We start from the raw sequence: 13,383 nt of genomic DNA, 5'->3' as shown, positions 1-13,383 counted from the left end.
TCCTGTGGATAGGGGATACATGTATTTTGTAGGACACACTGTAGGTCGCATTTTTTTGGGAGGGGGGACACTGTATGGCGTTCCCTACAGGGGGGGAACGCTGTATGGCGTTCCCTACAGGGGGGGCTGTATGGCGTTCCCTACAGGGGGGGCTGTATGGCATTCCCTACAGGGGGGGGGCTCTATGGCGTTCTCTACAGGGGGGGGATGTATGGTGTTCCCTACAGGGGGGGCTGTATGGCGTTCTCTACAGGGGGGGGCTGTATGGCGTTCTCTACAGGGGGGCTGTATGGCGTTCTCTGCAGGGGGACTGTATGGCGTTCTCTGCAGGAGGGCTGTATGGCGTTCTCTACAGGGAGGGCTCTATGGCGTTAGCACTGTCCAATAAATATACAGTAAACAAAAGAAAATACGGTCCAGCAATCCTCATGACAATGTGATGACTTTATTAGAAAAACATTTTATAAACCACACGGCATGTTGAAGTGATGATACAAGACTGCTTACGCGCTTCGAAAGCCAACTACATTCTTCGCAAATGTACGCCATCTCCTCCAAACAGTCAATTACATCAGAAGTCCAGTTCCTTGTGCTGCATGACTCGTGGACGCCCTATCCGTGGCGATATCCGTGTCCTTTCCACTGCTTCTCACTTGAGTCCTGTAGGCACAAAAAACATTCTGCAAGTATCCATTGTCATCCGTGCCTGCAGATTCTGCTTTAATGATGCAACTCACTCAACTCCTTGTCTATTTCATCGTTTACTGATGCCTCTTTTAGATGCGACAGATGTATTTTTTTTATACTTACCAGCCTGCTTCACAGGCACCATCCCTTTTTATTGGCACCTGATCAATAAGGGGGTCCTGCTCCACCACCATAACACTGCAATACTAAACAAAATCTTCCATAGACATCACAAAAACTAGACAAGCCTTTCCTCCCTTATGTTTCCCAACATTTCCTGGGACAAGTGTGTGTAGGTAGAAATCCACAAACATCTTTCCTGGCCCCAAACTTTACCCCCTCTTTCCAGTAAAGGATTGGCTTTCGGTATCACGCCTCCTCGCTTTTACCTTTTTACTTTATCCTGCGTAAACATTTTTTTCAGCATCTTAAACGTCTTGCCCATTAGCCCATCTATCCCCAACATCAGACCACTTATTATCATCTGACAGATCAGAATCAGACTCAACCAGCTACTGTTGCCTTCTTCTGCTTCTCTTTACATCCAGATGCGCTGCTCCTGTAATTCCAAACATTGTGCCAGTACCCCGTGTTCTAAACATTTTGGCAACCCCAAGGTGTCCCTCTCCCATGTTGAGATTATGAGGCCCTACTGGGATATTGCTGCCTTCATCGACCCTGGATCCCTGCGCAAGGATCCTGGCACTTGGCCCATCATCGTGCCATGTTCCCTCAAATTTTTGCTAGAATGATACCATTGAGGATACCTGCCTTGCTTCCTTGATGCCATTTGCTCCAAACAATCCAGTACACCCCAAGTCCAGGTCCTTGTGCTGCATGACTTGTGGGGGCTCTATACGTGGCAATATCCTGGCACCTTCCATTGCTTTCCGCTTGAGTGCTGTAAATATAAAAACATTCTGCCAGTATCCATTATCACCTAGGCCTGCAGATTATGACTGTGTAATGAAACTCACTTAAGTCCTTGTCTATTGCATCCAGGCCTTGACACATCGCAAATGTTCTTGGCAGACCAAAGCTGTCTAAAATCCCCCTACACTCCCTCACCCAATTACCTTACACCTACGTTCAGTCCCAAACCGAGCCATGTGGCCAGCATTTTGGACAAAGATACCTCTAACTGACATTATGCCTATTCCTACCAACTATCCAAGGTTCCCCACTGCTACGCCTTTCTTGGCATTTTGCCCGCTCATTACTTTTTCAATGTACAGAGCTACTGGTGGATACTGTATATAGTAACTAATGATGGACATACCGCATATAGATGAAATATTACTTCAGAGAGTCCCCCTGGCAGCAGGCAGCCGATCTCAAGAAATTCTGGAACCAAAACTATAAACTGTGAAGATATTATGACGTGCGCTTAGTATGGTTCATCATATCAACAAATATATGTTCAGCCTATTGAAAACATCAGGGAGATTGTTCCCACAGTCTTGTCATGTGTCTCTATAGGAACATTCTGGGTGACATCACATTATAGAATTTCTATAGGTTGTTATTTGCTATAATACTTACATATATACAGTGTATGTCCTAGCATGTCGGCTGTCACTGGTGCCACATATTCAGATGTTATAAATGTCTGTAAAATACATAATGGGTTTAATGCACATACATAAAATAACCCCATATCTATAATGAATAATAATATATTTACTTTCACACATTTCATTTTCTATCACAGGGCGAGTCCAATGCCCCTCTGCCACACAAATAACACCAGCAGTATAATGGCACATAATAGTTGGAGGACCCTGGTATAGAAGAGGCTGGACGCAGCCTGCAGGGCTTAAGGGGAAGCCTCCATGACCTCACTGGTAGGGAAAGGGTTAATAGGTAGGGGAGAGTTGGAGGGAGAGTTAGGAGGAGGTGGAGGAGGGACAAGGAGGAGTCAGGGGGCCGTTGCTTAGCTTCCCGCTGTTTGCGGCATTGAGCCGGAAGCAGCGGGAGGAGTAACACAGGGAGAGACAAGCTCCCCGTTGCCCGCGCTCGCTCAGTATGGCAGAGGCAGGGTTGTTAGAGCAGCTGCGTGCTGCTGCTGTGCACCACGGTCCCGGATGGCTGGAGGAGACCGTGGCTGCATTAGCAAGGATCCCGGACGCCGTGTTGCCACGTCAGGCACGGCGTTCGGGGTCTGTTGCAGGAGACAGGCTCCCCTCCCCCGGCCCCCTTCCTAGCATGGCGGCGGGGGGGGAGTCGGCAACAACTGCTCCTGTCCGGAGCAGGCAGAGAGCGTTGCCGGGGGTGACGGCGATGCAGGCCGGGTCGACTCGTCCCTCCCGGCGGTCTCGACCTCCAGAGCGCCTCAGTCCTGAGGCAGTCCCGCGGACACGGCGTCGCAGAGGGAGCCCGATCTCGGACGCTGCAGGCCAGGCAGCTGGGGGGACCGCCCCTTCCCAGGCCCTGCGTCCGTCGGTGAGCAGGGAGTCGCAGGCCGGGCTCCCTGTCACCCCTCCACCGTCGGATGGAAGATTTGGAGGACGAGGTACGGCCGCCCCGCCTGGTGATGTTCCGGCCAGGGGGCAGGCTTCTTCAGGATCATCGAGACGGACGCCTAGATCTGCAGCGACGTTGAGGCAACAGGTCCAGTCGGAAGTCTGGGTTCCATCGGTCGGGCGGCAGGTTGCCGGCCCATCAGTCAGCGCTTCATCATCTCCGATCCGAAGATGTCGGTGGGATGGCCAGTCGTCTGCGAGAGAGGAGCTGGAGGAAGGTGAACTGGACGTGTATCGTCGAGGTCAGGATGGTCCGGCTGACGGGAACACAGCGCCTGTGCGGCCCGGTGAGTGTGTAACTCCATCATTGTCATATCCAGCGATTTTTATGTCGGGTGTCGGCGGGGGGGCTGCTAGCGTCGCATCGGTGGCCGGTAGTGGCGCGGGCGGGCGCGATGGCGCGGGTCTGGCAGATTTAGTGGGTTGCTTGAGGGAGCTGGTCGGGCGCCTAGACAGGGCGGCAGCGCCGGTAGCTACGGAAGTGTCCCCGGCGGTAGTGTGGGAGGGCCCCAGGGACGTGGGATTGGTACAGGCGCGGCCCGTGCTGGCGGTTAGGGAGGCGGTCGCGGTGTCGGTACAGACCGAGGCACAAAAGGATGGCGATCGGGTGCATATTGATGACCGTGCTCGGGGCGAGGTGTACGTTTGTTTCGAAGGTCCGTTGGGGGCGCATTTAAAGCAGGAGGTGCGCGAGCGGATCTGGAAGGACGAATATGTTGAGATTTTTTCTCTCTTGCCGCTCGCTAAATTTAATTTGGATAAGAGCAAGCGGGACGAGAGTAAAAAGGACGAGGAGGAACGGCGGCGGTATAGGCTTATCCCGCAGACGTTCGTTAATTGGTCGCAGGCGTTCGCCATATTGGCTAGTGTGATAGGGGAAAAGGCGCCGGAAAAATGCTCGGCGTTGTTTTGTTATTTTGATGCCATTGGGGAGGCTCATAGGGCGTATGGGGGTCAGGCGTGGCTGCGATACGATGAGCAATTCCGTCGGCGGAAAGCGGTTCGGCCGGCGATTCGGTGGGACCAGAAGGATATTGCTCTCTGGTTACGGGTTACGGCTCCGGTTAGGCAGTACTTTCCCGGGAGCGGCGGCCAGGGAGGCCAGTCTAGTCAGGTTGGACAAAGCGGCGGGGGAAAGGCGGGTTTTTGCTGGCAATTTAATGAAGGCCAGTGTAAGTTCGGGGCCACGTGCAAGTTCAAGCACGTGTGTTCCGAGTGTAATGGTGCATCACACGGGGCGGCAAAATGTCTGCGAAAAAAGAGGTCAGGGAACCAGCCCTCCGCGGCGGGTCAAGGGGGTGTCGCCGGTGAGGGTGGAAAAGATGGCCCCTTATCTAAATGAGTATCCGGATAGGGCGGCGGCTAAGTTGCTTTACGAAGGGTTTCGTGTTGGTTTTGTTATTCCTCCGCCTCCTTATGAGGTTCCGGTTACGCGGAGGAATTTAAAATCGGCTTACTTGCATGCAAAAGTCGTGTCGGAAAAGTTGTTAAAAGAAGTTTCGTTGGGCCGCATGTCGGGGCCGTTTGTTGAGTCGCCTGTAAAAGATTTAGTTGTGTCCCCGTTGGGTATTGTCCCTAAACGCGAGCCCGGAAAATTTCGTTTGATTCAACATTTATCGTATCCCAAGGGTTCGTCGGTAAATGACGGGATTGATCACGAGTTGTGCTCCGTAGTCTATACCTCATTCGATAAGGCGGTGGGTTTAGTGCGGGCTGCGGGTCCGGGTGCGCTGCTAGCAAAAACCGACATCGAGGCGGTGTTCAGGTTGTTGCCAGTTCATCCGGAAAGCCAACGGCTGTTGGGTTGTTTTTGGAATGGGGCTTTTTACGTGGATCGGTGCCTTCCGATGGGGTGTTCCCTTTCTTGTGCATACTTCGAAGCGTTTTGTAGCTTCGTGGAGTGGGTAATGAGGGGAGTATCCGGGGTCGACTCGTTGATCAATTACTTAGATGATTTTTTGTGCGTTGGCCCGGGGGGTTCGCCGGTTTGCGGTAATTTGCTTCATACACTACAGAAGGTGGCGAGGGATTTTGGGATTCCTTTGGCGCCAGAAAAAACAGAGGGCCCGGTAGCGACGATTTGTTTTTTGGGTATTGAAATAGACTCGGTGGCAATGGAGTGTCGTCTCCCTGCGGATAAGTTGGGTGCTTTGAGGCTGGAGGTACGGCGGGCTTGTAGACTGAAAAAAATGACGCTGCGGGAGCTTCAGTCGCTGCTGGGGAAGTTGAATTTCGCCTGCCGGATTATGCCGATGGGGAGGGTGTTTGGTAGGAGGTTGGCGGCGGCAACGGTGGGAGTGCGTGCGCCACATCATTTTGTGCGGCTCAAGGAGGAGCACCGAGCTGATCTTCAGGTTTGGGATGACTTCTTGGGCCAGTACAATGGTCGCTCGCTATGGATGGCCCCAGCGCAGGATACGAGTGATTTGAATATTTTTACGGATGCGGCTGGGGCGGGCGGTTTTGGAGCTTACGGGGGAGGTCCGTGGTGCGCAGGTCAATGGCCGGCTAGTTGGGTGTCCAGTGGACTCACGCGGAATCTGGCCCTGCTCGAGCTGTTTCCCATCGTGGTGGCGGCTACCATTTGGGGGGACAGGCTCAGGGATAAGAAGGTCCGTTTTTACTGCGACAACATGGGGGTGGTGCTGGCCATTATTAACATCACGGCGTCCTCTCCTCCGGTAGTTCAATTGCTGCGACACTTAGTGTTGGTGTGTTTGTCGTTGAACGCGTGGGTGGTGGCGGTGCATGTCCCGGGAGTACGGAATTGTATCACTGATGCTCTTTCTCGATCGCAGTGGGACCGGTTTCGGCAATTGGCACCGGGAGCGGATCGTCTCGGTTTGGCTTGTCCGGATCATCTTTGGGATCTGGTATCGGTCCCGTAGAACGACTGTTACAAAGGTCTTTGGCGCGCACGACGTGGAGTGCTTATGCTGCTTGTTTGGGAGGAGTGGGTAAGAGAGTTGGGTGACGTCAATACGGATAGAGACAGGTTGGTGGCACTTTTGTACTGGCTTGGCATTTAGAATAGGTGAGTGGGTGTCGCCAAGTACCAAACAGGCAGGGGGGCTGAGATCTGGGGAGGTGAGCCTATTCGCAGATCGGCTGGAGGTATGGTTGCGTCGGTAAAAAACTGACCAAGTAGGGAAGGGTAAACTGATAGTTTTGTTCGCCCTCCCGGGGTCGGTTATGTGCCCAGTAGAGTGCATGGGGGGTTTTACGCCAAAAAGGGGGTCTCCAGATTTGCCTTTGTTACGTCATGTGGACGGGTCGTTTTTGTCCAGGTTTCAGTTTGGAGCTGTATTTAAAAAAATGTTTGACGGCGGTTGGGGTTGCGGCAGGCTCATATTCATCTCATTCCTTCAGGATTGGCGCAGCAACAGAAGCGGGGCGCTGGGGGTTGGATGATGAGGGGGTGCGGCGTATTGGTCGTTGGGAGTCCAACAGGTTTAAGTCCTATGTCCGCCCCCATTTGTTATGAGGTTTGTGGGTAACGCTTTTAAAATGTTGTATGGTGGTGCCTAACTGTTTTTCCGTTTCAGATTCGCCTCCGTGTTTGGTGTGGTTGATGGGTCATTCTTACGTGCACTGGGGGGCTTTGAGGGCAGACGTCCGCCCGGATGGTCGCCAGTTGCGCATTCCGCGACAGGATGCGGTTGTGCATTGGCTGGGATTTAGAGGTATGTCGTGGAACAGGGTGTTGGCGGAATTCCAGACATATGCCCGGCTTGATAGGGTTCCGGAGGTCTTAGTGTTGCACGTGGGTCGGAGTGACTTAGGAGCCCGCCCCTTTCGTGAGTTGGTGCGGGATATCAAACACGATATGTTGTGTTTGTGGGTTTCTTATCCCAAGTTGGTGATAGTGTGGTCGGACATAGTCCCGAGGAAACATTGGCGGTTGGCTAGGTCAGTGGAGAGAGTCAATAAGGCTCGCATTAAAGTTAATCGGGCGGTGTCCCGTTTCGTAGCAAAAAACGGGGGCATTTGTGTGCGGCACAGGGATTTGGAGTCAGGAGTGGGGAACTTCTGGAGGAGTGATGGGGTTCATCTGACCGAGGTTGGCATTGATCTTTGGAGCTTGGCGATAGCAGAAGGAATAGAAAGGGCGGTGGTGGTGTGACGGAACTCACAGGCTTAAGGTGGTCAAGGCCTGTTTCGCTGTGGCGGGGGGAGTCCTTGAGGCCAGTCAGTACAAAATGGTGGGGGGGTCGCATCGGGGGTATGCGTCCCCCAAAAAAGGTACATGGTTGAAGACTTCATCGGGTGTTATCCCTTTGAAGTGGTCTTCTGGTGGAAGGTATATCACTTGAAGGCTTCATCGGGTGTTATCCCTTTGAAGTGGACTTCTAGTGGTCGGTATATCACTTGAGGGCTTCATCGGGTGTTATCCCCTTGAAGTGGACTTCTAGTGGTTGGAGCCATCTGCAGAGGTGAACGGCGCTTCCGAGCTGGTTTACGGCTGGAGGTAATTGGTGGTTTGCAGATGGCTAACTCGGTGTGTTCTTAAAAAAGGAATATCTGAAAGGGCTTCAAGGACTTCCTCTGCTCGGGTTAATGTTAACGTTAAAATTGTTATTTACGATTCTGACCCATGTTGGGTCATGTGAATTATTAGGAGGAATTCTCTGGTGGATTCCTAACTAGTTATCCGAATGTTTCGGATTTAAATTGTTTTTATAAAACTGTGAAATTAATAAACGGCTGCTGTGGCCATTTCACATCCAACCTCGGTGTCACGTGTCTTTCCTAAAGGTGGGGGTGGAGGGATAGGATGGGTAAGGGAAGGTTCATTAACACACGACTCTACTTAGGCAGGTCAAGATTTTGTATCAGGGACCAGGAGCTTATTGTTATTCTGCTATATAATCTTATCCTTAATGGAAAACTTCTAATTTGTCTTTTGTGGAGTCTTTTGGACTGGAGTAGAGAGAGTAGAAAATGGTAAATTGGATTTCTGGATTCAACAGACAAAATAATTATTAAAGGGGTTTTCTGACAGTTTCATAAACCTTAGTCTAAGCCGCATATGGCTAAAAATAACTTTGTCCCTACTCATTTTTTAAATTCCCTGTGGCTCCTGCGCTGGTGGTTCTGTTGTCTTCAGTTGCTAGGCCACAGCGGTCATGTCCGTGTGGATGGCATGTCACGTGGCAGCTATTGTGTCACATCCAGGGCCGGCCTTAGGTTTATTGGTGACATGTGCAGTATCTGTGACGTCCTCCCCCTTATGATGCACCATGTAGTATCCAAATAATTTAATCATACAGTGCCCAAATAACATCACCCAGTCAATAAACTAGGGATTGTATCTTTTCAGTTTTTTTATATTATAGGTTTGGGCCCTAAATGCCGGATCGGCAGTGTAAGTTGAGGGTGCCCAGGCCATCTATGGTGGTAGTGCCCTCTTCAGTATTGACCAGTAATACACACTATGTGATCATTTAGAGATGCAGTTAATAAAATACACTGACCTTGGACTCTCCTACTGAATACATCCGACTGAATGTAGAACGTTATGTGATGTGAGGTGGAGGGCTCTGCTTAATCTTTGATCTGCCCTCCTGGGACGTGTGGTTATCATTAACTCCTATGAGGAATTAATTCTAGGAGAAAGAAAGACAATGTATTAGGACAAATCTCAATCAATGGCAACATTTCTATCTAGAACAGAGTCCAGTCCCCAACCAGTGTAAAATTACCAAAGGGGTAAATAGGATGACCGGCTGGGGTCCAGGGATTTGGGGTGGCCCACAGCTCTGGGGCTCCATACGCCCCTGAAATTGGACAAACAATAACCGCGCAGGGAGGAAGCGAAATGTCTGACCCGGTTGGTCGTCTATTAGGTGAGTATAATTTTTTATTTTATAGGAGCAAAGGGGGCACTATTAATATGGGGGATAAAAGGACTGAGTCGGAGCTTAGAAAAGGGGGCTTCATTACTGTGGGCCATACAAAAGGGGCATTCTGACCCAGGACATACAAAAAGTGTCATTCTAACTGTGGAGGGTATTGGTGGATACTGCATATAGTAACTAATAAGAGACGCACCTTGCATAGATGAAATATTGCTTCAGAGAGTCCCCCTGGCAGCAGGCAGCTGATCTTAAGATGTTCTGGAAAAAACAAAAATTGTGTAGTTTTATTTCTCCAGACAGACGTGTGCTCAGTATAGACCACCCAACAATGAAGGAAATGTACATTAGGGCTCATGTACACAGCAACTTCATGTGGACGGACCTGTATGGTGGCGCACAGACTGCAGTACTGGTAATGTAGACACTCTGTGTACGCTGTGTGCTCCCCCATAAGCCAAATGTGTATTAGGAAATTACATAAATAACAAGTCCCTTATATATTACTAATACCATAATATCTTCTTTATGGAGCATTTCTATAATAATAATAATAATAATATAAAGCTGCAGTAAAATTCCCAGCGTTTACTTTTGCTACATGTGGATGAGTTTTTGAGACTGTAACTATTCACCTGTAACACTTGTGAATTTTGCCACGCAGCAAATCTGCAGCGTCTGAATTCAGCTTTATGGCGTAGAATATAGTACTCAAATACTGCAATCATACAGTGCCCAAATAACACTGCCAGACAAGTATTGTCTGCCACACTGTAATGTAATCCATTATCAAGGAATTGTATCTGCATCCTGAGCAGTGCCCTTTACTTTTTTTACATGAAGAGTGGGATTGAGTGTTCAAGCAATGGGTGCCCCAGACATCAAGACCAGTGGCGCCCCTTTCATTAGTGACAGGTGATGCACCCAGTGTAACCGCACAGGTCGCACACCCCTAAGACAGGCCCTGGATGAACAATATTGGGGAATTTGTTCCCACAGTCTTGTCATGTGTCTCTATAGGAACATTCTGGATGACATCACATTATAGAATTTCTATAGGTTGTCATTTGCTATAATACTTACATATATACAGTGTATGTCCTAGCATGTCGGCTGTCACTGGTGCCACATATTCAGATGTCATAAATGTCTGTAAAATACATAATGGAGTAAACATAAAATAACCCCATATCTAGAATGAATAATAATATATTTACTTTCACACCTTTCATTTTCTATCACAGGACAAGTCAGACATTGAAAACATTTTGTAATGTTAGTGTAAACCCAGGGAACATAACTATAGGGGTGAAGAGGTTGCAGTCACACCCAGGCCCAGGTGTCCATGACTGACATTAGGGGGGGTCACAATGTGGGCAATTTACAAATGTCAATCCCCAATGCCCCCATCCCCTAGAGGAATCCCGATTTTCGCTGCTAGAAACGCAATGTCAGTGAGAGAAGCACCCAGGCGGAAAGGCAGCTGCTGAGCTGCCTGGCCGCTTCTAAAACACAAGCAGTGGAAGGGAGCCAGCGGAGCGCCCCGTTCCACCTGCTGGAGGGATGCGCCCTATGTAATGGCACAGGTCGCACACCCCTAAGGCCGGCCCTGGCTACTGCTGAGCCTTATTAGGATAATATACGGTAGCTTTTTAAGACTATTTAATTAAATTAAATTAGACATCATATTGAAAACGACTGAGAAGTCACATTCCACATTACTGACAGCTGCAATTCTCAGACAATGGTAAGGGTATGTTCACACACTTAACTAAAAAACGTCTCTAAAATACAGAGCTCTTTTCAAGGGAAAACAGCCTCTGATTTTCAGCCATTTTTTAAACCACAAACATTTTTTGAGGCGTTTTTACCAACGTTCTTGGAGCTGTTTTTCTATTGAGACAATGAAAAACGGCTCCAAAAACGGCCGAAGGAGTGAAATGCACTTCTTTTTACAGGGTGTTTTTTATGCGCCGCTTTATCAAACGCCCACGTAAAATGCACCATCGGAAAAAAAACCTGTTTTTCCAATTGAAATCAATGGGCAGATGTTTGGAGGCGTCCAGCCTCCGTATTTTCGGCTGTTTTTCGGGGTGTTTACGGCCAGGAAAACGGCTGAAAATAGGCTGTGTGAACATACTCTGTTGTACTGAGTTGTAACTTTAATGAGAAAATATGAAACATTGAAATCTGAATGTAAAATGTTCAGTTGTTACTTGCATTAATAGAAACATTTTACTGGAACTTGAACTGTTTGTCTAAAAAAAAAAACAACCCCCGACAATCACCAGAAAAAAATCCTTCTACAATCATATATTTGTGGTGAGGTGTTGGTGTGGTTAGAAATTGCTGCAGTAATGTCCAGTGTGAATATGGCCTTATATGAGAATTCTAGAGCGTATATATTTCATGTGTCCAGTAACATGTAGAATTAATGATAAAATGCTGAATCTTACCTGTCAATCACACAGTCAATCACAGTCCCGGTCCAGACGTCATTGGCAGAAATTGTAAAAAATATGTAATCCAGCTGCACATAGAACCTAACGGCTAGTACTGTCTATGACATCATCAGTGACATCATAAGCGGCTGCAGTATCTGTTACATCATCTAATTATCTCCTACTGCCTGGATAGACTGTCTGTGCATACACTGGATATAGGCGTTACATGGGACTGCTGTTTATAAACATGGAAGAAAGATACATGTGTGGTTATAGGGGCTACGACTAAGAACATGTAATGTATGAAACGTGTAATCTGTTACTAGATGGATTTTATACTGTAATACAGATGTAGCCATCTTTAACTTGACTCTGATAACTTGATACTTTCTTGATCCCGCAGCACTCCGTGTTTCAAGTGTGCGTGAGTAGGCTTCCACGCCAATGTGTAAAAAATGGGAACTCAGCACTCCAAGGTATTATGCAATAAGTGATATTTGATTTCACATATAGCGAAAAGTAGTAATCCAAAAATAATGGCGCCATTACCCAACAGCGACCGAGGTCACAAGCGCCGCATATCCGTGTCTAAAGAAGGTTGAATGTATAGACCGAAACGTTAAAAACCTATTTTTGGATTACTACTTTTCGCTATATGTGAAATAAAATATAATTTTTTGCAGCGTGATATCACACAACAAAAGCCATTAAAAAAGTCAAGATAAGGGATTGTTTATTTAACGCGTTAAAAGTCAAGGTAAAGACGGCAACATCTGAACTAATAAAGGATACATTTTATTGAATTTCGTTTTAGGCTACATTCACACAACAGTAAAAAACGTCCGCTTTCAGAACAATGATGTTCTATGGGTATATTCACACGGCCTTTTTTTAACCACCCGTGAATATTGGCCGTCAAAAAATAGAACATGTCCTATTTTTGGCCGCTTTCACGGCCAGACAGGGGGTCTGTGTGGCATCGTATACAGGGGGTCTGTGTGGCATCATATACAGGGGGTCCGTGTGCCATCATCTACAGGGGGGCTGTGTGGCATCATCTACAGGGGGGCTGTGAAACAATCATGACAATGACCTTTGTTTGGGTGTTTTCAGGGGGTTGGGACAAAAGAAGCCAGACAAATGAAATTCATCAGTTTTTTTTAACGGCCATAAAAAACGGATGCAAAATGGATGTCAAACGGCCATTAAAAACGGACAGACGGACTGGAAGTGTATAAAAATTTGCAGACACAATGATGCAAAACGGCCATGACAAACTGACAGTTGATCAGTTTTTAATGGCCATTTTTTTTCACTGTCGTGTGAATGTAGCCTAAGTTCTGGATCGTCTCCATTTTAATGGATAAAGTTACCGGACAATTATCCGCCCACCGAGAGTTTATTGGACACATGGACGGCCTGGTGAGCAGATGAACTTCTTGTTTCTTTGTTTGGAGTCATGTACAGATATAGCAATCCTTATCCTGACTCTGATAACTTGCTGCAGCGTTATAATTTATCACTTAAGTCACTGAAAACCATTGAAAAAGTGAAATTAAAGTTTCTTGACACTGTGTATTCAATGTATTTAACCCCTTCGAGCTCAGCAACGTAATATTCCGTTGCGCTGACCGCCCCGTTCGCGCTCAGCAACGGAATATTATGTCGCAGGGAAAATGCATCGCCATTTTCCACCGGCGCGTGCACGATCTGTGACAGCTGCTGTTTCCGACAGCAGGCTATCACAGCTCAATACGCCGTGACCTATTGCGATGGTCCCGCCTCCACAATCGCCACTATTGGTCAGTCAGTGAGTAACTAGTTGTCCAATAGTGGCGATCGGTCTCTTCACTTCCTCTCCCTGACATCACATCC

At 48.1% G+C, this 13,383-nt stretch overlaps 1 long non-coding RNA gene across 3 annotated transcripts; it reads right to left on the bottom strand.

Moving 5' to 3' along the window:
* Window positions 1-547: 547 nt before the first annotated feature.
* LOC142740435 (uncharacterized) lies at window positions 548-11,585 on the bottom strand. 3 transcript variants are annotated; one of them, XR_012880667.1, is made up of 7 exons: window positions 11,521-11,585; window positions 10,148-10,214; window positions 9,261-9,325; window positions 8,684-8,815; window positions 2,230-2,296; window positions 1,455-2,050; window positions 548-660 (listed from the first exon to the last, which is right to left on the bottom strand). It is a non-coding gene; the product is annotated as an uncharacterized LOC142740435 (long non-coding RNA). The 3 variants fall into 3 exon arrangements; XR_012880668.1 differs by having other exon boundaries at window positions 548-1,588; window positions 1,967-2,050; XR_012880666.1 differs by having other exon boundaries at window positions 548-2,050.
* Between the last annotated feature and the right edge of the window lie 1,798 nt (window positions 11,586-13,383).

The sequence above is a fragment of the Rhinoderma darwinii genome, chromosome 2 (genome assembly GCF_050947455.1).
Source record: "Rhinoderma darwinii isolate aRhiDar2 chromosome 2, aRhiDar2.hap1, whole genome shotgun sequence".
In the NCBI taxonomy this organism is placed as follows: Eukaryota; Metazoa; Chordata; class Amphibia; order Anura; family Rhinodermatidae; genus Rhinoderma; species Rhinoderma darwinii.
Note: the sequence above shows the minus strand (reverse complement) of the source record. Positions and strands in the feature narration are given on the sequence as shown.